The following is a 27211-nucleotide window of genomic DNA, read 5'->3' as shown; positions in this document are numbered from 1 at the left end:
TAGTGTGCTGTCTGTCCCAATTTAAAATGAATGTTTGAATTATGTGTGCTATTACATGCTACATCTTTAAACTGCTAGCTCATGCTAAAAGTGTTGTTCTGTCTGTTGCAATGCAAAATTACTGCAAGCCTATCACCTGCTATCACTGTAAAACAAGCACAGTACAAACACACATATGAGCATCAAAAGAACAGCTCAATTCATATTCAATTACACTGCAATTAGCAAAAATATTTAAAAATTACAGAATCAAAGCAAGTAATCTGGGTTAAATCAGTCATGATCTCTTCAAAATACACACTCCACTGATAGTCCGCTGTGAGTTTAAAACACAGTTTGCATGTGCGGTTTACCCTTTCCACATGCATGATGTGGAAAATTATATGCATATGGGCAAATAATTCATGAACTTAACATGTCGCATCTCTGTTTGAGATCATGGAAATAGAAAGTAGGCTTGTTATTTCTGGAAATAAAACTGTACAGATCGATGTCCTGTATCTCAGCAGCTGCCACAGCAAAGACACTTTGGCATCAGTATTAGGCAAGAGAAGGCTGTCTGTTGCCTATCAGAGGGGAGGAGAAGGACCCGGCTCTGAAGTCAGCATCCCAAGAGAGATGAGGAACTGGCCAGGTTTTCCACGGTTTGAATTCTGTGTCCCTGTGTGCTCTCCTCGCAGCTGGAACCTATCCGTTGATAATGTCACCTGAGGACACGAGCTGCGCTCCAGGATCTGATCACATGCCAACCCTCGAGGATCATGGGTAGGCAATGGCTTCAGTGTAAGTTAATGTATTGGCTTTCAGAAGAGTGAAAAATAGAATGGTGGAGCTATATGAAGAATGTATGTGGATGTCAAGATGTTCTTTACTAATGGTTAACCCTTTTCCCTTCTCTAGCTCAGGCCTAGTGTTCATCTCTTTCGATAGTTTGGTATTCATTTTTCATTTGGCTATTAGCAGGTAGTAGAGCCACTGCTTCACAGCTCCAATGACCTGCACTCAGTGCTGTCTGTGACAAGTTTGCACATTCTCCCCATGACCGAGTACATGTCCTCCAGGTGTTCTCCCAATGCCAAATATATGCAGGTTGATAGACTAAGTTGCTCCTTGTACGTTACTGGATGTTGATGGGAATGGGGAGGAAATATGTTCAGGGAAGATAATTATTGATGGCAATTGGATTCCTTTCTCAATTCGATTGGGCCAAAAGGGCTTTAAGTTTAGACAAGCAGCATTTTTACAGGCCCTTTTGGCCCAAGAACCCGTGCAGCTTAATTACACCCAATTGACCTACAACCCCCGTAGGTTTTTGGAGATTGTGAGGAAACTGGAGTGTCCAGAGGAAACTCATGCAGACATGGGGAGAACATGCACACTCCTTACAGACAGCGCAGTATTCGAACTCTGGCGCTATAACAGCATTATACTGACCACTATGCCAACTCTGCTGCCCTGATGCAAATGTTATAAAGAAGAATGCAAGTATTCCTGTGAGCCTTGTTTGAATATTTACTGCATTTGTGAAATATATACATTTTTGGAATCTGGACATTGCTGGCAAGGCCAATATTTATTACCCATTCCTAATTGCTATCTAAACAAGAGCATCTGGCCAGTTCAGATCAGATATACCTTTGCTGAAGGACATTGGAGAATCAGAAAGTTTTTTTAAAAGGCAACCAATTATTTTTCATGAGCCCCTTCATTGATATTGTTTCCTTTATTCCAGATTTATTGAATTACTCAAGTGCAATTTTTTATTTCCCTTAATAGGATTCAGACTCACATTTGGAGACCAATAATCCAGGCCACAGGTCACTAACTCAAAAACAATCTCTGTGTTGCATTATAATAGGGGCTACAATTCAAGGATCTTTTGCTAACCACTCTGCAGAACATTTGGAAAGTGAGTGGAAGGCAACAAACAAGTCAAAATCTCACTTGCATTCTCTAAAACTTCTACAGGTGTTCCATGGATAGCATTCTGGCTGGTTGCATCACTCTCTGGGTCAGAGGTGCCAACATTCAGGACAAGAAAAATATCTAGAGGGTTGTTAACTTGGCCTTGGATATCACGGGCTCTAAACTTAACTCCATCAAGGATATCTACAAGAGGCAGTGTCTTAAGAAAGCAGTTTCTATTTTCAAAGACCCCCACCACCCCAGCCATGCCCTCTTTACTCTGCTATTATTGGGATAAAGGTACAGGAGCCTGAAGATGAGTACTCAGCGGCACAATGACAGCTTCTTCCCCACTGCCATTATATTTCTGAATGAACGATGAAACGTAGACACAACTTATTTTGTCTTTTTTTTTTCCTGCACTCTCTTTTACTTTGTCATGTAATTTATTCTGTGATGCTGTCGCAAAGCAACAAATTTCATAATGTGTTCATGGCAATAGGTTCTGATTCTGATTCCCTTTGAAAGCAAGTTACTGTTTAGAAATGTCTCTACTAATCGTTGGTCTTGGTCTTTGGCTTGGCTTCGCGGACGAAGATTTATGGAGGGGTAAATGTCCACATTGGTACGGCCACACTTTTAGCAGTGCCCTGCTGGTTGAAGGAAATCAAGAAGCTGGAGTGGGTACACATGGTATTCACTGAAACTAGAGCATTCCAGTTATAAAGAGAGATTGGAGAAAGTGGAATTACTTGCCCTCAATCGAAAGACATGGAGGGGTGGCCTTATAGAGGTTTATAATAATTATGAGGGACTTATCTAGGCTAAATAATCAGAATCTTTTATTCCCCACCACAGAGGCTGAACAAAGAGAGAGAGATTCAAAGGGGTACTGTGGATAGAGCTGCTGGAGGGAAGGAGAGAGGTGAGAACAATTTTGACAGGTACCTGGAGTTAAAAAGAAAACTTTGCGGAGTGTTATTGTATTGGAATACACAAAAGTGCTGGAGAATCTCAGCAGGTCACGCGACATCTATAGGGTTTGGGTCTGAGCCTTTCATCAAGGGATGAGCCAGAAGTAGGCAGGTGTCTAAATAAAAGATGGGAGAGGGGAAATAGAGGGAGAAGAGGAAAGGATGTAGAAGAGGCAAGGAAAGGAATGCAGGTAAGAGGTCAGAGGTGGATTTAGGAAAAGTTGAAGGAAATATTTAGAGGGATCAGGCAAATGGGATTAGCACAGGCAAGTTAGACCGAAGGGCCTCCTACTGGACAATGTAATGCATGATTCTACCATTGCTTGATTTGGAAGAGAGACCAAGTGATGTGTGAGTTGGCAAAGAGAATTGAAGAGGTTCGCCCCATTCTCCCACATACTCACCAATCCTGTTCAGGACATGAGCTGACAAGAGTATTTATTTTAAATGTTAATTTATTTTAATTTAGACATATAGCACAGTAACATGCCCTTCTAGCCCACGTACCCATGCCATCCAATTACACCCAATGACCTACAACCGCCATTCGTTTTGAAGAGTGGGGGGAAACTGGAGCACCCGGAAGAAACCCACACAGTTATGGGGAGTACATACAAATTCCTGACAGACAGTGCTGGATTCGAACCAGGTTCGCTGGCGCTGCAATAATGTTGCACTAACCGCTACACTGACCATACATTTTATATTCTTGATTTCAACCTGCTTCTTCAATGTGGTCAACTTCATTCCTACTTCTGAGAGGCTGTGGAATCAGACAGCACCAAAGGAGCTATTCGGCCTATCGTATCGATGCTACCCCAAAACAGTGTTTCAATTCAACCCGCAATACAGCTTTTAGTATCTTTACCTGCAAACTACACTTTTAAAGTGCTCATTTAGATCCATTTTAAATCTGAACAGACTTCTACCTTTCACACAGTGGGATCCAGATCCAAATGATTCATTGAACTATTTCAGATAAGCAAGTTGTTTGCTTGTGTTAAAACGTTCAAGTTGCTTTGTTCTTTACATTTCTGGTGACGTTAAAAACCCAGAGGGTTGGTAACACTTAAATAACAGTTTACAATTTCATAAAAATGTGTTTAGGCTCTGTATAATTGTAGAGCCAACACTAATCCCTGGACTCTAATTCATTTACTTTCCTCTGCATAGATTAGTTTCATAACATCTTGGATTACTTTTTTCCAGTGTGTACTTTGTCCAGCTCCAAAGTCAGTTATTAAACATGTAAACTGTTGCAGATGTTCTTAAAGCATGCAGCAAATACAATTTGGCTTTCTATTGCAGTTCATTGGATGAACAGGGATGTCACTGTTGAGCAGAATAGAAGGAGGAAATGACTCAAAAAGCAAATAACAGCAGATACTGGAAATCTGAAATAAAAACAAACAGCTGGAACTGGTTCGTGGGTCAGACAGCATTCGTGGAGAGAAAAACTGAGTTTGTATTTCAGCTGGATGCCTTTTCAGCAATGGACATCATTTTAATTTGAAGAGTAGGATTGGGAGATCAGGGCAGTTGCAGAGAGAAATAAAGTGCAAGGTTGGTTATAAGATGGCAATCAAGAGAAACTGTATGGTGGTGTTAGTTGAGATAGGTTGGTGACAGTTTCAATGGAACCTGCAGGGAGCCAGGATATTTAACTTCCGTGTGTTCCCAAGTGGAGGAGATGTTGATTCAACAAATCATAGTTTTCCCATTTGCATAGATTATTTGCTTTGATCTTTCTCTTCCTGTATTGAGCAGATGAGTTGTCAGAGTGATTGTTTAACCTATGACAACTATTAGAACACTGAATCCTGTTTTGTTTATTTCCCTCTTTTAGAGCAAGTAAGACTCTAATTGCATCTGTACATTGATATGTCTTAATTTTAATTTAAAGATACAGCACAGTAACAGGCCATTCCTGCCCACAAGGCCATGCCGCACAATTACACCCATGTAACCAATTAACCTACAAATCCTAAGTCCTTGGAATGTGGGAGGAAACCGGAGCACTCAGAGGAAACTAGAGCACCTGGAGGAAACCCAAGCGGGACACAGGAGAACGTACAAACTCCTTACGGACAGTGATGGATTTGAACTCAGATTGCTGATGCTGGTAATAAATGTTTTCTTATTGACGTTATTATCGACCTCCATCTCAGCTTCAAGTAAAAACAACAAAAAAAAACTGCTGGAGGAGCTTAGCAGGTCATCCAGTATCCAGAGATATATAACTAATATTTTGGGTCTGAGTACTTCTTCATGGTATGAGAAAAAAACTGACAGGGGCTTGCATTAAAAAGTCTGGGGAGAAGAAAGGGATGTTCATTTTCATCTCAAATTGCAATTAAAATATGAAAATTAGAGTTGACTTTATTGCTGTCTACTTGACCAGCAGTTGTGCTTTGGCCATTTAAAAGGCAACAAACATGGCATTAAACATGAAAGCTGTGATTGTGGTGCGGTACAGTAAAGTGCTGTAGAAACTCAGCAGTCATGAATGTCCATGGGACACAAAGATGTGAAACCACCGTTTCGGGCCTGAGCCCTGGGTCACGGTATGAGTAAAACAGTGGGAGAAGGAGGGAAGAAAGGGCAGGGGGAGGAGTACAGATCACAGGCATATCTGGACATGGGCAGGAGGGCAGAAGAACAAAAGCTGGGAAGTGATAGGAATAGGGGGTAGCTCTCTAAATGGAGAGGGAAGCGGGTAGGGAGGTGGAGGAAAGGGGACAGAGGGATAGGGTAAGATAGGAAGACAGGAGAGTGGAGGGAAATTGGATGTGTTGATGTTAATGCCTAACGTTGGAATATTATTGTTTTCTCCATGTGGTGGCAGGCCTCCGTTTGACAGTGCATGTACCCATGTGTGGGAATGGGGTGCGCAATTGAAACAGCGGACAAAGTGAAGGTGCTCAACAAAACAATCTCCCCGTTTGCAGACATGTCTATCCACGGCCTTAATTCTGTATTGGATTTACCAAAGACTTCAACCCTTCACAAACTTGGTGTTCATTATCATCTGACTGTGCACATATAACCTGACAAAACAGCGTTTCTCTAGTCATGGTACACCCACAATACTTGATCACATATCTACATGAAAACATCATTAAAAAAAATTAGTATAAATATTTTGGGATGATTTACTCGGTTACAAGATACTGTTCATCAATCTCACAGCCTGCAAGAAGAAAGTGTTCCCCAGCCTGGCAGTCCTGAATTTGATATACTGTACCTCCTTCTTGATGGTAGTGGATCAAAGATGTGTGCGGGGAGGAAAGGGTCCTCTATAATTTGTTTGAGTCTCTTTAAGCAATGCTTCCTGTAAATGTCGCCAACAGAGAAAAGGGTGACCCCAGTGATCCTCTCAGCAGTTTTGATGATTCTCTGTATTCACTTCCCGTCCAATGCTTTGCAGCAAACTTAGCTGCTTGAAATGGGATTTACCACTGTTTCTAGGTGATGCTCCCTTGCCATAATTATCAAATAGAATGACAAACAAGTACCCTATAGAGTAAATCTCTCACTAAATCTGGCACGAGGATCATAGGTCTAGCCAAGTTTCCTTCTTGCTTGTCAACAGAGGGGGATCTGTGGAGCCAGATTTCTACCAGACAAGATGTATCTCAGTCCCAGGGAAAGGTGCCTGGCACAATCTTCAGAGATTGTCTATTCCTATTTTCCCTAGTATATTTTTCACAGAGCATTGAGTTCAGTAATGGTTAAGGGTGGATGAAGACTTTAATATGTAGAACAGTGTTGTAGAGAAGGCAAATTAATATGTTTGATGTCTCAGTTTCTAATGTTTAGCAACATATCCTAGAAGTGTTATCAGATGGTAAGCCCAACATATTTGCCAGCAATTGTTTATGTGCCATCGTTCCTGTCCAATATTCCTATTTTGCAAGTCTCTATTATTGGAACATAGTATTTTAATCCATTGTCTCTCAGCAACACATCAAATTTGATAACCATTTTAATTAAATACTCTGAAAACATTTGCTCAGCTTCCCCATATTTCTGCAACTTTGAAGCCTTCAATGAGAGAATCAAAAAAGGGAGGCGTGGAGAGGAATAAAGAGATAGAGATAGAATGGGTTGGTGTCAGAACAACAATTCCCACTTTGAATGTCAGCAAGACTCAGGAGTTAATGTTCAATTTGAGGAAGAAGAGAACCACTTACTCCACTGTTCACATCAGTGCACTGAGGTGGAGATAGTAGGCAGTTTTTATATCTGAGGAGAAAATAGAACTTAGAGCAGTACAGCATAGTACAGGTCCCTCGGCCCATGATTTTGTGTTGACATGTGTAAACCATCAATTGAACCTTATAGCCAATAATCCTCTATTTTCCTTATACCTATGTGCCCTTCTAAGAGTCTTTTAAATTTCCCTATTGTACCATCCTCCTCCACTACCCTCAGAAATGCATTCCTCTCACCCACCACTCCAATGACCTATCCTACCACCCAGTGCACATTTTCTTAGACCCACTCCCATCAGGAAGGAGGTACAGAAGCATCAGGATTGCCAGGCTGGGAAATAGCTCACCTGAACTTCCTTTGTTGCCAGAAGAATTGCACCCTGGCATCTCTAGTCTAAATGTGGCTGAAAACCTTCATCACTGGAACCATTCAGGTAAATGGAAGAGAGAGCTGAGGCGGTTGAGAGGGACCATAAACCATAAACTGCCTCTAGTGTGTAGATGAGTGATGGAATCTGGGAGGAGTTAATGGGAATAAGGTTGAGGAAAATAAACTGGGATGTGTAAGATTCCTTTAAGTGGGTGTTTGTTGTTCAGTATGGAGTTTGATGTAATTCTGACTCGACAAAGAGGAAACCCTTTCGAGTGAAATCCTAGTTGCAGTCATTTTCTTTGTTATCAAGTGTGGTGACCATGAGTAAATTGCTCCTGCCAGATATGGGTTAGACAATTAGTGCAGATTCACTTAATGAGAAGCACCTGAGGGAGAATGGAACAGTGGGTCATACTGATAGAGTTGGTCCAGGAAAGCCAGGTGCAGATGAGTGGAGTATAGATGCTGGAATAGACGGGTCAGCTGAGTGGCTATTTTTTGTGTGATCTTACATTGTCTGTGCCTGAACGCTCTCCAAGGGTTGTGTTGCTTCATTTGACAAGGAGTTGCAATGGATTTGGACATTATGCTTTCAGAAGTGAGCATCCCTCTTTCCAATGGGATGGGTGATGAAGCAACTGAAGGTGATTGGACCTGTACCGTGGCTCCAGTGAACACCAGTGGTCATATCTTGGAGCAAGGATGGTTGATCTCATACAACGATGACCAACTTCCTTTATGTGGGCTGTGTCTTCAACTATGGGAAAGAACCTTGTCTATTCCCATGAAGATTTTCGAGGCTTCTGCTATTGTCATGTAATGACAACATGCATGATATGCACTGAGGCAGATAAAGAGTCCACAATGAGCATTGCACGGCGCCTCTTACAGTATGAGAGAAAGGGAAGCAAAAGAGAGTCCCTTCAGCGTTACTGAGTGTCCATGGATTCACCTCCAGTGCTCCCGCAAACCTCTGCAGCTGCACAGATTTCTGTTCGACATATCAGTTCAGGAGCCCTTCTTGTCCTCAGCACTGACTCTGATATCACAACAATATCACCCATGCTGGAGGGTGTGGGAGGCTGAGCAGATGATATTAATGAGATTTAGGCAATCATGAGGGGCATAGATAAGGTGGTCTTTTCTCCAGGGTTAGGAAGCCTAAAACTAGAGGTTACAAATTTAAGGTGAGAAGGGCAAAGATTTTAGAGGGACCTGAGGGGCAGCTTTTTCACATGAGGGTGGTACGTAGGGAGAAGGGGCTGTCGAACGCAGAATCAATACCGGTCCAGACTTGGCACCACTCTCAACGAAATTAACTGATTCGGAGACCTTAGGTATCATTTCACAGACTTTATTTCACATGATACATCTTGGGGAGCAGACGGCAGTTTCCACTGCTTACCGACTCCGAAAACTACTTCAAGCAGAAAAATTTATTCAGAGAGACAATCACGCTGTTACAGAAAATAAGATTACATCATGGAATAAACTCATCAAAAACTACAAGACCTTTACTCCAATTTCTGTATTAAAATCTTAGTTTTGTCTAATAGGAAGGAGAGAGTTTTAGTGTCACTGTTATTGTCGACACCCACTGCTTATTGTCCTTGACAAGTGTTAATAATATCTCACTGAATAGACACATTATTAATGCAGGCAGTTCACCAAGGATGTTAGTGTCAAAGTCAAAGCTGCAATGCAAACTTTCTTTCTCAGGGTGTCAGTGTCAATCTTCATAAAATTTCTTCCACAACTGCCTCCACCTAACTAGATCTTCCATAACATTAAACAGAGATGTAAGTGACAAAGGCATTAAGATAAACTATGACCTGTTCCTCTCAATGGATTTGTCATTTGAGATTCAGATTTCAGACACGGTTGGCATAGCAATTTTGGCAACGCTGGTACAGCGCCAGCAATTGGAACCGGGCTTCATATCCTGCACTGTCTGAAAGGAGTTTGAATCCCTGTGTCCGAGTGGGTTTTCCCCAGGGGCTCTGCTTTCCTCCCACACTTCAAAACAAACCAGGAGTTGTAGATCAATTGAGTATAATTGGGCAGGATGGACTCTTGGGCCAAAATGACCTGTTACCGTGCTGTAGGCCTAAATTGAAATTGAAATTTTATTTAAATAAATTTCAATTTCAATTTTTAAATTCAAATTTCAATTTAAACTTCAATTTTTAAAGAAAATGTTCAAATTCCGATACGCACCTCTCTTTTGAGATCGAGTCTTGAAAATGGTGTCGACCAGAAATATTGTTCATCTATTTCTCTCCATGGATGTGGCTGACCTGTAGGGTCCTTCCAGCTTCTCTTTGTTTGCTTCAGGCTCTCGTATCTGTAGATCCTTTTTTGTTGCTGAAAGTAGAACGGGGGTGACTGGAATATATAATTTGGAATCAAGTGGATGGCAGGAGAAATTGTTCACAAACTCCTCAGTTAAAAAAAGTTCAAAGTTCTTTGTTTTTGTCAGAGTATGTACATGACATCACCTCTAACCCTGAGACTCTTTTTCCTTGGGTCAGGCAGAATAAAATAAAAACTGTACTTAAGAAAAGATACTTACACAAAAGAGAGAGGTAAACAAGAGGGAAGTGCAAACAAACTGTGTAAAACAGAAAATAAATACTTAATTATAACTCGTGCAAATTGAGAACCCTTAAATTAGTCTCTGAGTTTGCTGTTTAGGAGTCTGATGGTGGAGAGGCAGCAAATGTTCCTGAACCTTCTGGTGTGAGTCTAGTGGCTCTTTCCTGGCGATGGCAGCAAGAACCGAGCATGTGCTGGGTGGTGTGGACCCTTGTTTGCTGCTGCTCTATGACGGCAGCATTCCCCGTAGGTGTTCTCGATGGTGGGGAGAGTTTTGCCTGCGCTCTACTGGACAGTGCCCATTACCTTTTGCAGGGCTTTTTGCTCAGAGGTATCCAGTGAACTAATTAATTGACGCCATATGGAGTATGTACAATCACCATGCAAATAATATTTTGGATACTATTTTATTCCAGCTGCATTCTGTTGTGTTCATTTCACAATGAGAAACAGGAAAAAGGAATGTATTCCTCATCACAGCATGTTCTTTTTAAGTGCTTTTTAAGTAACTTCTGTGTTGCATTAGATTAGGCCAAAGCTGTCATTTTGATGAATGTACTGCTATCTTAGATTGTCTCTGTCATCTTCTGGTGCACTGAGTCCCATCATTCACAAAATAACTGCTGGGCATTTTCGTACTGAACATTGGCATTTGAGAATGATTGGGGATAATTAGGGAATAGAGCACTCCTGTGGTTTGTGGCATATTCCCAGCAGTTACAGCGCAACACCATTTCATCCTTGATATATATTATTGCGCATACTGTAAAGCAGGACTGGCTGTAACTCGTTTTTCAAGTGCAGCATGGTTCCCCAGTTTTCTCCCACCATTCCAAACGTACCGGGGTTGTAGGTCAATTGGATACAATTGGGTGGCATGAGCTCTTGGGCCAGATGGTCTTATTACCATGTCATATATTTATATAAAATAAATACATTTAAAATATTGACATGAATAGGCTTAGGGCAGTCATCCTGAATGGGGATGGGGGGGCATAAGCCCCCTCCCCTGCAGACCATGGCACATTTAAGTGGGGAGTCACAGACTGAAATCATAAAATATTTTTAACGTTTTTTTTCATGTAGATGGCAGGAGAGAAGTATAGAAGAAACCAACTGAACAACTGCTTCATCGTAAGGGGGTCCATAAACTCCGAGTGGTGTCCTAAGGGCTCCATAGCCAAAATAAAGGGTTGAGAATGGCTGGTTTAGACAGTGAACCAAACAGTCAAATTTGACTAGCTTAGGTCAGAATCAGAATCAGTCACCATGAACACGAAATTCGATGTTTTACAAACATTCATATAAACCACCTTACAACGATAATTTTTAAAATAGTGCATGAAAAGTAAGGCCGTGTCTTTGGTTCATTGATTATTCAGGAACCTGATGGCAGCGGGGAAGAAGCTGTCCTTGTGCCGCTGAGTGCTCATCTTTAGGCTCCTGTACCTTTTTCCAGATGGTAACAGAGTGAAGAGGGCATGGCCTGAGTAGTGGGGATCTTTGAGAATAGAGGCTACTTTTTTAAGATACAACCTCCTGTAGATGTCCTCGATGGAGTGAATGTGATGTTGCCTGTGATGTTGCAGGCCAAGTCAACAACCATCTGGAGTTTTTTAATTGTCCTGAGAATTGGCGCCTCTATACCAGACAATGAGGTAACCAGCCAGAAGAATCTCCATGGTAGACCTGTAGAAGTTTTTTAGAGTCTTCAGTGACGTACTGAATCTCCTCAAACACCTCACACAGTATAGCTGGTGGTGAGCCTTGTTTGTGATTGTATCAACATGGAGGCTCCAAGACAAATCCTCAGAGATGTTGGTAGCCAGGAACTTGAAGTTCTTGAACCTCTCCAATATTGAGCCCTCGATGAGGACTGGGTCATGTTCCCCTGACTTCTTCCTGAAATCCACAATCATCTCTTTGGTTTTGCTAACGTTGAGCACACGGTTATTGGCATGACACCATTCAACAAGCTGATCTATTTCCCTCTTGCACATTTTTAGATAGCATTGGATTTGTGCCTGGCCACACAGTCATGGCTGTATAACAATTAGAGCAGTGGGGCGTGCTTCTGTTGATAATCAGTGAGGAGGAGATGTTGTTTCCAATTTGTACTGATTGTGATCATCCTATGAGGAAGTCAAAGATCCAGTTGCAGAGAAGGGTGCAGAGGGGTGAATAATATACATGTTGTGCAATTTGCTTGAGGGATAGACTCAGAGTTTTGGCCAAAGAGATTTTTGTGCACAGGGCTTGTTCCTTCATTTCGTCAAGGTGGATTGCTTTTTCATATATCTTATCAGTGACACCTAGCTAATCTTCAAGCATCTGTCTGCAAACAGGGGTCTACATTCATGTAAGCAACTTTGTCACCCTTAGTACATGCTCAAAATCTTTAGAGTTAATGAAACCGAATTCTGACCCAAACTCCAATCCAGCTGAGTTGGATTGGAGCCACCTGTACAAAGGTGTCACAGAAGAAGGTTACTGCTTTATAATGGATGAAATCTTTCTCCCCTTGTCTGATGAATTTGATTCGTTCAAACTTTTTGTTGGTCAGAAAATTCTGGTGGAATCCACACCCACTAAATTTTCCTGCCCCCTTTCTTGTGTCCTACCGGTTGTAAGAGGGAATGTGTCATTCACTAAGGGGAGGTGCCGGAAGATTGAAGAATGGCAAATGTTGTCCCCATGTTTAAAAAAGGTAATAGGGAGAATCCTGGGAATTAAAGACCAGTGAGACGTGTGTCAGTGGTGTGCAAACTTACAGAGAGGATTCTTTAGGATAAGATCTATAAGCATTTGGAGAAGTACATTCTACTCAAGGCTTTATGAAGGGAAGGCCATGACTCACAAGTCTAATTGTGTTTTTTGAGGAAGTCACAAAACAAAATTGATGAGGGTAGGGAGGTAGATGTGGTCTAATTAGATTTTTGCAAGGCATTGGGAAGGTCCCCCAAGAGTGACTCATCCAGAAAGTCATCAGGCACGGGATCAGGGCAAACTTGGTTGTGTGGATGAAAAATTGGCCTGGAGGAAGAAAGTAGAGAGTAATAGTGGAAGGAAAGTATTCTGCCTGGAGGTTGGTGACTAATGGAGTGCAGCAAGGATCTGTTCTGGGACCCCTGCTCTTTGTGATTTTTATTAATGACCTTGATAAAGAGGCAGAAGGATTGCTCAGTAAGTCTGCGAATGACACGAAGGTTGGAGGAGTTGTGGATGGTGCTGAAGTTTGGAAAAGGTTACAAGAGGATATAGACAGGATGTAGAGTTGGGCAGAAAAGTGGCAAATGGATTTCAATCCAGGTAAATGGGAGGTGTTGCATTTTGGAAGGACTAACCAGAAGGTTGAGTACAGGGTTAATTAAGAGTAAGGATTAAGAAGGACCTTGGGGTTCAAATCCATGCATCCCTCAAGTTCGCTGCACAGGTTGATAGGATAATTAAGAAGGCCTATGGGATGCTGGTATTCATTAATAAAGAGATTGAATTCAGGAATAGAGAGGTCATGTAGCAACTCTACAAAACTCTACAAAGACCACAGTATTGTGTTCATTTCTGGTTACCTCTTTACAGGAAAGATGTGGAAGTTATGGAGAGAGTGCAGAGGAGATTGATCAAGATGTTGCCTGGATTGGGAAACAAGTCTTATGAGGCAAGGTTCACAGAGCTGGGACTTTTCTCTTTGGAGTATAGAAGAATGAAAGAAAACAGGATAGAAGTCTACAAGATTATGAGAGGCATAAATAAGGTGAACAGCCAGCGAATGTTTCCCAGGGCAGGATCAGCAAACACCAGAGGACTTATATACAAAGTTAAGGGAAGGAAGTTTATGGGAGACATCAGGGGTGAGTTTTTTACACAGAGAGTTGTGGGGACCTGGAATGCCTTGCCAGGGATGGTGGTGAAAGCTGAAACATTTGGGGGCATTTAATGGGCTCTTAGACAGACACATACATGAAAGAAAAATAGAAGGTTATGGAGTAGGGAGTGTTTATTACTTTTTTTAAGGAAGGAATATATGGGTCAGCCCAACCTTGAGGGCTGAAGGGCCTGAATTGTGCGGTATTGTTCTATGTTCTAGTGGTCCTCCTGAAACCACACTAGCGGATGGACTAGGGAATAGAGGAGATGCTTCCCTGCTTACTAGTTGCCCCCCCCTTCATTCAACTTGTCATGAATGTACTCTGACAATAAATCTGAACTTTGAAATTCTTCCAAGCTTTCTCAAAAAACAATATTAAATTAAAAGACTGCAAATCTCCTTGCAGCCTCAAAAACTTTGTGGCTTTCTCAGCTGAGTGGATCACATTACTTACAATGAGTCTCTCTCCAATTTATGGATTCATGAGAATTTAATTTTAAACCATTAACATACTCAAAAAACTCCGATTAATATTATTCTGAACAAAATGTCCAGGATAAGTATAAAAAATCTTCTTGTTCTACAATCAGATAGCACATATTATGTCTTTCATGATCTTTTAACCCTCCTTCCCAGACAGATGAAATGAATAGAGTGCAGTATCCTTGAAACCCATTAAAAACAGATCTGGTCTTGTCAACACCATTTGTCTCAAGCAGTCGAATTAATCTTCTGCAAAAAAAAAATCACTCCAGTTGCAATTACTGTTGATGTCTTTCTTAAGCAGCAGTTACATCATGTTTCAACATTCTCCCTGGAGTCTGTCCAACTTTCAGCAATGCAATTGCCCCAGCCGATGACATTGGGAGATGCACGACATCTTGACCACATCCAAGGAAGAGTGCTCCGGGTGGCAGCCTTTCACTTTGAACTTGTGAACCAAGGGCGAAGCCAAAAAAATGGTAGCAGTGGAATCGTGTTGGGGTCGTAGTGAAGGACAGCAGGCAGTGAAATGGCTTAGCTTTTTGTGACAAAACTCCAGTGACTCTGGTTCAATCCTCACCTCCGGTCTTTTCTACGTGAAGTTCGCTCATTCTCCCTGTCACCTTGTGGGATGTTCTCTGGATGCTCTGTTTTCCTCCCACGTCCCCAAAATGATCAGGTTATTTACAGGTAAAGGTAAAGATTCCATTATTGTCACATAATCTCTTGGCTTGGCTTCACGGACGAAGATTTATGGAGGGGGTAAATGTCCACGTCAGCTGCAGGCTCGTTTGTGGCTGACAAGTCCGATGCGGGACAGGCAGTCACGGTTGTAGCGGTTGCAGGGGAAAATTGGTTGGTTGGGGTTGGGTGTTGGGTTTTTCCTCCTTTGCCTTTTGTCAGTGAGGTGGGCTCTGCGGTCTTCTTCAAAGGAGGTTGCTGCCCGCCAAACTGTGAGGCGCCAAGATGCAGGGTTTTTAAAAAAAAATTTGTTTACTGTAAGGCAGACAGAGAGTGGTCACTTTGTCCAGTGCCCCTACAACACCTGATGTTCTTATGCAATCTCCCCTCCGAGCCTGCTTAGCTTCTGAGGACAGACAATCTCAGGCATATTCAGGCTATTACATTTAATCAATTGGGCAATGTAAATTATTCCTAATGTGTAGGTGAGTGATAAATTGGCAGAGGTGAATGAAGGGATTGAGTGTTAGTGTAGGGCTAGAATAAAAGTTTGTGCTCGATAGTGCTGACTCTGGGAGCCAAAGGTCCTGTTTCCAGGATGTATGGAAATGACAGGAACTGAAAGAGCAACAAATCAGAGTCAGGGAGATTGACAATGATGCAGGTGCTTGGCTAATGTACAAGTAACGAGAGAAATGATGGCTCCAGTGCAATTATGGAGGAGAGAAAAGAAAATTGATTGTTTCTATGAATACTTGTCCTGCATATGTATTCTCGGTCTGCATGTGTGTTACGTCTGATAGGGTGTCTGCGTATTTTGCACCAAGGACCAGAGAACTTGTTTGTTTGGGTTGTAATGCGGCAATGAGGTGACAATAAATGACTTCACTTCAGTTCCCTGAGGATCCCCTCCAGCCTACATCTCCATTCACAGAAGCTAGATCATAGTACAGTACAGTCCCTCTGACGGTAAACAAGAAAGCCTTCAGATGCTAGGATTGAGTGCAATTCACAAGCCTGCTGGAGAAACTCAGCAGGTCACGCATCATCCATAGGAGATAAAGGGTAAGCAACGTGTTGTGCCCAGGCCTTTTCTCCCTCCATTTTTGTGCTTACCATGACGCCAATTTAAATTGAACATTTGCCTAAACGTGGTCTACGTCCATCCATCCCCAGCCTTCATGTGTCTTTCCAAATGCTTCTTAAGCATTCCTATCAAATCCTATTCCACCTCTACTCCTGGCAGTGTGTTCCAGGTACTAACTACTGTTCTCTATATAAAAAGAAATGCCTCACAAATCTCATTTAAAATGTCCTCCTTTCACCTTAAAGTAAATCACGAAAATCTATGCACACTGTGGTTGAACTAAAAACGCAAAAAGCTGAGAAACTCAGCTGGTCAAACAGCATTTATGTAGCAAAGGAAAAAAGACATAACCGACATTTCAGGCTTGAGCCCTTCATCAACATATAGCCATCGAAACAAAAGGATGGGGTGGGGGAAAGAGGGGGGGGTTGGCAAAGGCAGGAGATGATAAGTGGAGAAGGGAGGGAGGGAGGGACAGCAGCAATCAGGGGGAGGAGGAGGGATGGCTAAGTGAGTGGAGGAGGAAGGGAGGGGAGAACTGGAAAAACTGGAAAGGGGCGGGGGGTGGAAGGGGTGGGGGGAGAAAGCAGAGAAGTTGCATTAATGTCATTTGACTTGAGAGTGCCCAGATGGAAAATAAAATGTGTTCCTCCAATCTGTGATTGGTCAGGGTGGGACTGTACATAAGTGGCAGTCATGAGAGTATGAGAGTGTGGCACAGAATTGAAATGGTTGGCTACTGAGAGATCTCCATTGTGGCAGAGGGTACAGAGGAGCTGAGTGAAGCGAGCTGCCAATCTGCAACTGGTCCTTCTGATGTAGAGAAAGCCACAAAGGAAGCACTGGATGCAGTAAATCATTCCTGTGAATATACAAGTGAAGTGTTGCTTCACTTGAAAGGCTTGTTTGGGTCTCTAACCGTGGTGAGGGAGGAGGTGTGGACGCAAGTGTTGCACCTCCTGCAGCCACAGGGGAAGGGCCGGGGTGGGGAGGGGGAGGCGATTGGTTGGGGGGGAGGGGATGTGTGCATGAGGGAATCACAGAAGGAACAGTTCCTATGGAAGGCAGGGGGGGGGGGGTGGTGCGGAGAAGGAAAAATGTTTCTGGTAGTGCGATCCTGTAATCAGTGCCAGAAGTTCCAGCAGATATTGTGTCGGATGTGGAGGCTGGTGGGGTGATAGGTGAGGATGAGGGGGATTCTTATGTTTGTTGTGTCTGGGGGCAAAGGGCACTAGGGCAGATGAGCGAGAAATGGAGGAGATGCAGGTGAGGGCTGAGTTGATGGTGGTGGACAGGAAGCCACATTTGTGGAAGAAAGCAGACATATCCGAAGATCGGGACTGGAAGCCCTCATCTTGGAAACAGATGCGACGGAAATGGATGAATCAGAAGAAGGAAATGGAACCCTTGCAGCGGCCGGGTGGTGGTTGAGTGGAATGACCTTCTGGAAGAGGTGGTTGCATCAGGGTCAATTTCGTCATTTAAGAAAGGTTTGGATGAGCACATGGATGTGAGGGGACTGGTGGGTTATGGAGAGGAAGCAGGTAGGGTAGCTAGTGGAGTTCACTTAAATCAGTGGGGACAAGAGGGGCCATAAAGGCCTGTTTCTGTACTGTAATTGTTATATGGTTATATGGTTATATGGGTGCAAGGAAGTGTAGTCAAGGTAGTTGCAGGAGTTAGTAATAATGTCGATGGAAACTTGTCTCCCACGCTGGAGACAGAGAGATCCAGGAAGGGGAGAGTGTTGTTGGAGATGGACCAGGTAAGTTTGAAATTAGGGTGGAATTTGGCTGCAAAATGAATGAAGTTGACTTTTTAACTGCTCTTGTATTTTATATTTCCATCCAGCGTAAAATGCCCTGTTTATCTACAGTATAACTGCTTCTTATACTTTTGCATGAGGATTACTGTGATTTTTTTTTAATGCATTTATTTTCAATTTAATACAATTTAATTAGTTTACTATCATAATTTTTCTTTATGTCGTCAAGATCAAGTTTATTCATCATCTGATTATACAAGTACAACCTGATGAAACAGCGTTCTCCAGTGCTTGTTGCAAAACATATGCAAGCACACAACTAAACATAGCACATATACAGTCAAGCATTACGTACACAGGACAAATATTAAATATATTTTTAAAAAACATTGTTTCATGAGTATGAGAATCTCGGACGGCCGTTCCTTTGGCCCGTTCAACGTTCTCACTGCTCGTGCGAAGAAACCTGGTGGAGCTGGCTCTGACACTCCTGTATCTCTTTCCTGAAAGGTGGTGCGTGCAGAGTGGAAGGGGTCCTCCATGACTTTGCACACCCTCTTCAGACAAGAACCCAGTAGATCATGAGGATGGGGTGGTGGGGAAGGGAGAACACAGTGACTCAACAGTCACTGTGGATTGACCTCCAATCCACTTCTCTACACTAACCATACCACACGGTGATGCAGCCAGCCAGTATCCTCTCAAGAGAGCTCCTGTGGAAGGTTGGCATGATGTTGGCTGGTCGCCTCGCCCACTTCAGACTTCTCAGGAAGTGTCTGACGTGCTTCAGCAGGTAAAAAAATGTCATCATGTGTATAATGTGTGTGAGAATAGATGCATTATCATTATCAGATTGCAAGAGGAATTAAACCAATGCAATTAGTTTAAAGTGTGACTGATTATTAATGTGTGTTGAATGGCCTTTGTTTCTCTGCATGTCTCTATATTTTGCACTATGATTCTGTAATTTTGGAGGCAGACTTACTTACTTATTTTGTGCTGCGGTCTCACGAGTGCACGAAAGCTGTGTGCTTACATTTATAAGCTAGTGAAAACTTTGCTTGTCATTGAGAAGTTTGGAAAGGAGTTGGGAAAGTTTTCTGCTCCAAACAATTTGGTTGGAGAGATGGGGTTGAATGCACTTAGCAGGCCATTGGGAAGAAAGGTTTGGAGGGAGAATGTAAAATTGGAGACGTGGGGGCTAATGGTGGACTTTGAAGATTTTCAACGTGGAATCATAAACCACAACAGAAGGGCATTCTTCTCATTAAATCCATGCTGACCACCAAGGGCACATTTATACTCATCCTACACTAAGCCTATTTTTTTTTAGTCTCCCCACTTTCTAATCAACTCTTCTACAATTCACCTGTATGCTAGTGGAAATTTACAATACCAATTAACCAACTAAACCTTCATGCATTTGGGATGTGAGAGGAAGGCAGAGCACCGGGAGGAAACGCAGAGGAACATTCAAACACCACATAGACAGCATCAGAGCTCAAACTGAACCCGGGCCATTGAAGCTGTTAGACAGTGGCTCTATTAGTAGAGGATCATCGGTTGTATATCTTTACCTCCTATGACACTGTGACTTCCTCCAGCATTTCTGTATATTTTTTAACTATCATAAGGAAGAGGTTGGAGATCACAGAGATAGGAGACATTTGGCTGATAATGAGCAGGAAAATATTACTACCTTATTTCTGTGAAGGGAAAGAAGCACTTACCCTCCCTGCACCCCACCAGTAAGCTTGGGTTAGCAAATAGATCTGATGGTCCCTCTTCAACACGCAGCCCACCAGAGTCAAGTGGGTCCCAAAGTCAGAGGGGCAGGAAGCCCAGGATTTGTAGGTTAATTGGTCACAGACTGCACCCGAGGTCAGGGTTATTAGAACTGAGGCAATAGTGGTAACTGCTCCATCTCCTTAACATCCAGATCTTCTGCCATCCATTGTTCAAGAAAAGACACCAAAAAATTTCCTCACATTGGTTTAAACTCAGAAAACACTCGCAGCATTCAGCTGCAGAATAATGCTGGGGGCGGGAAATGTGAAGCCTCAGGTAAATGAACTCTCAACAATTCTACCCTGGAGTGAAACGTTAGCTTTGCTCCTCTCTTCACAGCTGTGGCCTGACCTGTCTGATGTTAGCAGCATTTCCTGTTTGTATTTCCAGCCTCTGCAGTATTTTGATTTGGGGTTAAACCTCTGTGATTTAGCACTCTAAACACTGAGCTTTGTGTGACAGGAAAACTTCTGGGTTTGGAAAGAGGGAGAGTAAGCTGTGACTCATGTCTGTGTTTGTAAGTTGTGGTGGTGAAGAAGGAAGAAAGAACAAAGATACTTACACAACCTGTGTCGTTGACATTCCAGAAACTGTTCTTGAACCAGGGAACTGTGGACAGCTTTGCACTGCAGACAAATATCTTGCTTATTTGAAGGCAACAATCAGTAATAAATACTAGATAATTGGCTTACAGTATTGGTGTGGTTGAGTTATGAATGTTACAAGAGACCTCAAAACATTCCATGTGATCTTCCACCACTAACTGTCCAACTCCCTCTTAATTTTGTGGAGCCAGAGGGTTTGACAATATCAACACTGCTTCTTCGGAGTCTGTGTTGACCATCAAGAATGATTCCATGAAGGGTTTGGCATATGAGGAAAGTTTGATGGTCCTTGGACTGTGCTCCTTGGAGTTTGGAAGAATGAGGGGGACCTCACAGAAGCATCTTGAATGTGGTAAGGCCTGGACAGAGGAGACGTGGCAAAGTTGCTTCCCTTGATAAGGGAGTCAAGAACAAGATGGCTCAACTTCTGGAATTTTCTGGCATGGGTGGGTGTGGAGTTCAGGTTGTCAGGTGTATTTAAGGCAGAGATTGATAGGTATCTGAATAATCAGGGCATCAAAGGTTATGGGGAGAAGGCAAGGGATTGGGGCTTAGTGGGAAAATGGATCAACTCATGATGGAAGGGCAGAGTGGACTTGAATGGGCTGAATGGCCTACTTTTGATCCTATATCTTATGGGATATAAAAATCTAATTCCTCATTTCTATTAACTGCCCCATATCTACTATTTATATGCTCTCTATAGGGGCCATTTACAATGGAGAATGAACCTACCAATACACGTTGATAGGGTAATTAAGAAGGTGCATGATTTTTTTGGCCTTCATCAGTCAGGGGGTTGAGTTCAAGAGCAGTGAGGTAATGTTGCAACTTTATAAAACTCTGGTTGGACCACACTTGGAATATTGCATACTGTTCTGGTCACCTCGTTGCAGAAAAGATGTTGATGCTTTGGAGAGAGAGCAGAGGAGATTTACCGGGATGTTACCTGGATTGGAGGACATGTCTTATGGAGCAAGGTTGACAGAGCTAAGACTTTTTATTTTGGAGGATGAAGTATATTGGTGTATGAGGGACATAGATATTGTAGACAGCCAACACCTTTCTCCCAGGACAACAAAAGCAAATACTAGAGGTCATCTGTTTAAGGGGAGTGGGAGAACATTTATGGGAGATGTAAGAGATAGTTTTTTTTATACAGAATGTGGTGGGTACCTGGAATGCATTGCTTGGGTGGTGGAGGCTGGCACAATAGGCATGTTTAAAAGACTCTTACATGTAAGAGAAAGAAAAAATGTAAGAAAATGGATGTAAGAAAAAAGAAGTTTATAGGTGTGAGGTTCTGTTCCTCCAGTTTGTGGGTGGTCAACCACACCTCATATTCTATCTGGACACCCTCCAACCAGATGATATTAACATCGTCTTCTCCAGTTTCCATTAGACCATACCCTCCCCCATCTCTCCCCTTCCCCATCCCTATTCCTCTTTCCTCTAGCTCTGTCTCTCTCTGTCTCTCTGTCTCTCTGTCTCTCTCTCTGTCTCTCTCTCTCTCTCTCTCCCCCTTTCCCTTTCCTTCTGTCTCCTTTCCTCCACCTCTACATTCACAGAGCCGACTCCCTCACCCCCGATCAATCCTCACTTTTCCTCTCCTGTCCTCCTCTCCATGTCCAATTATGACCTTATACCTGTTGATCTGTGCTCCTCCCTCTGCCCTTTCTTCCTCCCCCAGCCTTTTTATTCAGGCACCTGCTCATTTTTTGTTGTTGCTCATACCTAGAAGAAAAGCTTGCATACCTTTAGCCCCTATGGACTCTGTGAGCCCCGCTGAGCTCCTCCAGCGGTTTTGTGTTTTTACTACAATCGCCAGCATCTGTAGACTTTCGTGTTTCATTCCTGATGCAATGCAGTTTTTCCAAGCCACAATGTCACCATTTTCCAACCTTTTATTGTTATGGACCTTTTACATCTTCTATCACCAACTCGTCCCCTACTGAGATATCCAATTACACTCCCTTATCACCTGCCCTTAGTAATGAATCTGTCTCTTCACTGCCAAGATTATAGACTCTGTTACTCCCTCCCTTAACTTCTCCATCTCCCTTTCTTCCTTAAAAAATGCTCATTAGCATCAACCTATCTTTCGATCATTTATCCTAATATTTATTACCATGAATTTCTATTTGATTACCCTCCTGCAAAATGCCTGTGATGTTTTTTGTATATGTTGAAAGTAAGACATCATAGGAGGTTATTGTTGCTGATGCATCTTCCCAACCCCCACCCCCCCCCCCCCCCACCCCCACCTCGCCCCAGTGGAAATGGTTACAATTTAGTTCTGTGATCCTGGAACAGAGACAGATTAGAGCAGGGGTGGGCAAACCATTTTGTTATGGAATTATGGGCCAAAAAAAATTAAGCCCAACCATTTACACTACAAGAAAATGCATGTGTCATCGAAAATTCATTATGATACTTCTGAACAGTTTAACTGATGACATTACAGTAGTTTATTAATGTGTTCACGTATTTCAGTCAGCATTTCTGCATCTGCTACTCTTAAATTTAAATGAAATTAATATAATAAAACTATCATTCAAAAAGCAGTGCAAAATAAAAAGCTGGGTGAAAAATAGGAACAGGAGAAAAGATCAAGAAAGGGACAAGGCCATCTCCAACATTCCTCCTCACTTTTTTTAAACTAAGGTCAATATTTTTTTTAACTTTGAAGTAAATGTTTTCATCGATGAGTAACATTGCAACGGTTAGTCTATTAGTTGTTCAAAATGGCAGCAGCTAGTGGCAACGCTAAAAAGTGCAATGTACATACAGTGCAATTTATTGTTAGAGACTATGTTCTAACTAACCAGTACAAAATAGACAATGGGCCACAATTGGCCCGTGGCTCATCGTTTGGCCACCCTGTACTAGAGTGAATGCGAGGGATCGAAACCAACGAAGTGAATGAAAATGAAGCAAGAAATAATCACTGCAGTAAAACTCTTTCAGCCGCAAAGATTTGGGGCTCGGAGCTGTCGGTTTGAGACACAGGCAGAGCGCTGAAGAAAACTATTTTGTGATTTACCCTGGTCTTCGATGACTTAGGTTTCCTGCCAAAGCAACAGGCAATTGGAGATGGAAGTGAGCAGGGACCATGATAATACATTCATTAATGAAGTGAGCTGCATGCACTAAATGGTCTTTTATTCATGCCAACTTTTGATCAACCGAATGGAGAATTTTTCAACACCTAAAATGCTGGAGGAACGTTCCAGGCACTTTCTTTTTTGACTGATGCCGGAGGAATGCCTCATTGGTGCTGAGTGGTACAGAACAATAGAATGTTTCTTTCAAATGAAGGAACAATATTGCCTTCATGGAGGTCTGGGTGGATTGGCTTTTGGTTCTCCCCATAAATCATTTTTGACTGATATTGGCGGCTGAGCTCGGGCTGTCAGTCAGAGGGAAACAGAAATGATCCAAGATCAACACTGCCAATTTACAGAGTTGGGAGGAAGATGCCCCATTCCTTCCTGATTACCTGTTCAACCAATCAGCTGTTCAAATTTCTGAACCAATTGCAACAAGGGAACTAAGGAACTAAGCAAAATGTGTATAAATCACTGGTTACAGTATGGCATTCAATTCAGGATGTGTATTCGGTGCAGACCTTGACAAGGTGAAATAATTGACAGGAATGTCCTCAGGGATAAGCTTTAACATGGAGAGACTGGACCAACTCCAATTATCTTCAATATCATGGAGAGATACAGCACAAAACCAAACCCTTTGGTTTTTCATAAGGTCTAGGAGGAGGAGGTGGTCATTTGGCCCATCAAGCCTGCTCTGACATTCAGATCATGGCTAAGCTGGCCATGGACTCAGCTATATTTACCCATCTGTTCTCCATAATCCTTAATTCCCCTACTTTTCAAAAGTCAATCTATTTGCAGACACACAAGAGATTTCAGAGGTTAGAACCTGAAGCCAAACGTATTCTGCTGGAAGAACTCAGCGAGTCAAGCTGGAAAAGTATGGTTGCCGTTTTGAGTCGGACATCTTCATCAGGACTGAGGAGAGTTAGAACAGAAGCAGTGTAAATAGGACAGGATGGGAAGGGAGGAATCAAAGGCCCCACATACAATTGTTGAAAGGGCTAAAGGTGAAATATGATGGCAGAAGCAGTAGGTTGGCGGATGCCAGACAAAGGGAGAGAGAAGCAAGAAATGGATGGGGTCGAGGGGAGGAAGATGAGTCACACAGGGGGGAATTGGTGATTAAATGACAAAGGCTGTCAGCATTGGAATAAATCTTTCTGCATCATAAATATATTTAATGAGACAGCCTTTATTGCTTCTTTGGGCAGAGTATTTCACAGATTCACTACTCTCTGGGAGAAGCATTTCTTCCTTTTTTTGTTTTTAAGTTGGAGAGTAAGCTTGGTGACAGGACCTTCCTGAGGGAATGTTTCTTCATTGCTTGAGCTGAAATCAATCCATGAACATTATCAATATAGCTGCTATATCTAATTATGCATCAAAATCTGCCACGGATAGTGCCGTGAAACAATCCAACTGTCAATGGTTCAGGTGAAGCCCTCCCAATGATTTTCACAGAAAGCTATTCAGAAGAATGTTGCACTAGCAGTAAGGCAAGAACCTTGGGGACACCGATATACAGAGTGATTTGGGTGCAAGGCCACACCACCCTGAAAGAGGCAGCACAAGTACACGTGGTGTTGGGAAGACATAAAAAAAATCTCACAGAAATGCTGGAGGAACTCAGCCTGTCTTGCAGCATCCCTAGGAGGTAAATACTAAATATTACCGATGTGTTGGCCCTGAGCCCGTCTTCTAGGTAGAGGCAAAAGACAGAAAAGTATCAGAATGAAAACTGAAGAATGGGAGGGGAAGGAGTCCAGACCAACAGTCCAAAAATGTTAATTGGATATGATCAGTGGAAAGGGGAGAATTGATTATGGCTCTGTGAAAGGAGACAAAGGGAGGAGAAAGAGAGGTGGAGACAGAGCTAAAAGAAAGGAGATAGGGGGGCAAAGATGGGGTGGTGGTTTAACAGAAACTGGAGGTCGATTTAATACCATCCATTTGGAGGGTGAGCAGATGGAAGATGAGGTGTAGTTCCTCCAATTTGCAGGTGGTCTCAGTCTGGCAGTGTATGAGATCATGGTCAGACATGTCAGAAAGTGAATGGGATGGGAAATTGATATTGGAAGAGATGCCTTTATCATTCGGAGCACAGAGTTAAATGGGCGGGGATTCATGTGTAAAACGTAGGTTAGAGTATTTTGTGCCGATTAGGTCATTGTATTAGAGAAAGGATGTGAGGGCTTTAGAAAGGGTGCAAAAGACCTTTGCCTGGATCTGAAGTGGATTAGAGAGTATTAGTTAATGGGAGGAGATTTGGATTTATTTTCTCTGGATCAGCGGAGCCTGAGGTGGGATCGGTCCTTCAATATGATAGTTTTTTGAAGCAGCAGATGGAGTTGGTTGGGAGGTCAGCAGAGGTCAGTTTGTGAGATGCCCTGATGTGCATTCCCAACCCTCTACAGCTACTTAGGCAGAGCAGAATGCGTGCCAAGCCTTTCAGTTGTGCCAAAGATATGGTCATTCTATCCAGACTGACATTGCAACACTGGGGCAGTCAACTGAGTCAGACACCGTGCTGCCTTCCTAGCAAGTTATTCTCCTATCCTTTATCATGAAAAAGTGTGGGAAAACAATCTCTGCTAGCTCGGCCAAGTGTATCCTCTATCCAACATTGCTCTCGTTGACAAACAGCTGAGAGTAGATGGTTACTTCACATCAACTGGTTGTTGATATTGCTGTATTTCAACAGCAGTTCTGTACCAGATAACTTTGCTGGGACTTCAGGACGTCCCTTCAGATCATAGAAGGAACTCTACGAATGCAAATTCTTTCTCTCCTTTCTTTCCTTTAGCAGTGCCCTCGACCTCACCCTGCACACTGATACAGATGGAATAAAAATTGCATTCCATGTGCATGAGACAACAAGAGTGAATCACAGTTTTTAAGACTGCACATATTGTGCAGACAGTCCTATAAATCTGTTATAAAATCTGAATGCACTGATAATATACAGTAAGGCAGAAAGTAGACATGGGTAATACTTTGAGTTAAAATCTTTCACCAGTCTTTTGACTGTGAATGGGAAGTTTTGCCAATGTAAGACCCTTTCCTTTCAATCTGGCTTTGATAAACCTTTCCAAGAACAGTATCCTCATATACTCATGCAAAAGTTGTTCTTGAGTAAAAGTTGACCCCCTATTTTTGGCCAAAAAATCTGGAATTTTCCATATATCTCATGTAAAAGTCAGCCCTAGTCTCTCACCTTGGCCCTGGCCACCTGCAGGCCCGTGCTCCCAATGCCTCGGCCACAATCTCATGCCTCAGCCAAGGCTGCCCACCCACAGGCCAGAGCTCATGATGCCTTCATTCACAGAGATGTTTAGCATGGACCCAGCCTCTCCCATGGTTGGACATGTATTTTGATGCACAGACTCGATATTATTACTGTAATTCATTGTGGTTTTGTTCTTTATTCTTTTAGTGATCATTTGGACTTCTGCATTTTGGATTCTAGTGTGAATTTCAGCCCCTCAAAAGCAGTAACCCATAAATATAACATTTAAAAAATGGTTTCCGGAGTTCAATTTTTGCATGAGTATATGTGGTATTTGGTTTTCTTTCAGACACTATGTTCTTGTTTCCGTTACCTGCATTCTGCAAGGATTTTCTCAATTATAATTACAACATGGCCAGCACTGCCGCTGGTGTGGACAAGCAGACAGTGAGGAGCGGAAACACAGCGCTCACGTGGGGCCCAGCTGCAAATCCGACTGCTGTCTGCTCTGTACATCTATAAAAGGCATTTAAT

At 42.6% G+C, this 27211-nt stretch overlaps 2 long non-coding RNA genes across 8 annotated transcripts in view; one reads left to right on the top strand and one right to left on the bottom strand.

The window, feature by feature from the left end:
* Window positions 1–27211, bottom strand: part of LOC138739804 (uncharacterized) — a 79460-nt gene that overhangs the window by 5565 nt on the left and 46684 nt on the right. For 3 of the 6 annotated variants that reach the window (XR_011342436.1, XR_011342434.1, XR_011342439.1), the window contains one exon: window positions 9684–9830. This is a non-coding gene — a long non-coding RNA (uncharacterized lncRNA). Of the gene's footprint in view, window positions 1–9683; window positions 9831–24662; window positions 24781–27211 lie in introns of those variants that run through there. The other 3 variants (XR_011342437.1, XR_011342444.1, XR_011342445.1) reach the window with 1 other exon arrangement.
* Window positions 4347–6017, top strand: LOC138739803 (uncharacterized). Of its 2 annotated transcripts, XR_011342433.1 has the most exons (3): window positions 4347–4442; window positions 4783–5001; window positions 5725–6017. It is a non-coding gene; the product is annotated as an uncharacterized lncRNA (long non-coding RNA). The 2 variants fall into 2 exon arrangements; XR_011342432.1 differs by lacking the exon at window positions 4347–4442 and having other exon boundaries at window positions 4639–5001.

Source organism: Narcine bancroftii, chromosome 7 (assembly GCF_036971445.1).
Source record: "Narcine bancroftii isolate sNarBan1 chromosome 7, sNarBan1.hap1, whole genome shotgun sequence".
Taxonomy (NCBI): domain Eukaryota; kingdom Metazoa; phylum Chordata; class Chondrichthyes; order Torpediniformes; family Narcinidae; genus Narcine; species Narcine bancroftii.
This window is presented reverse-complemented; position numbering and strand designations above follow the sequence as displayed.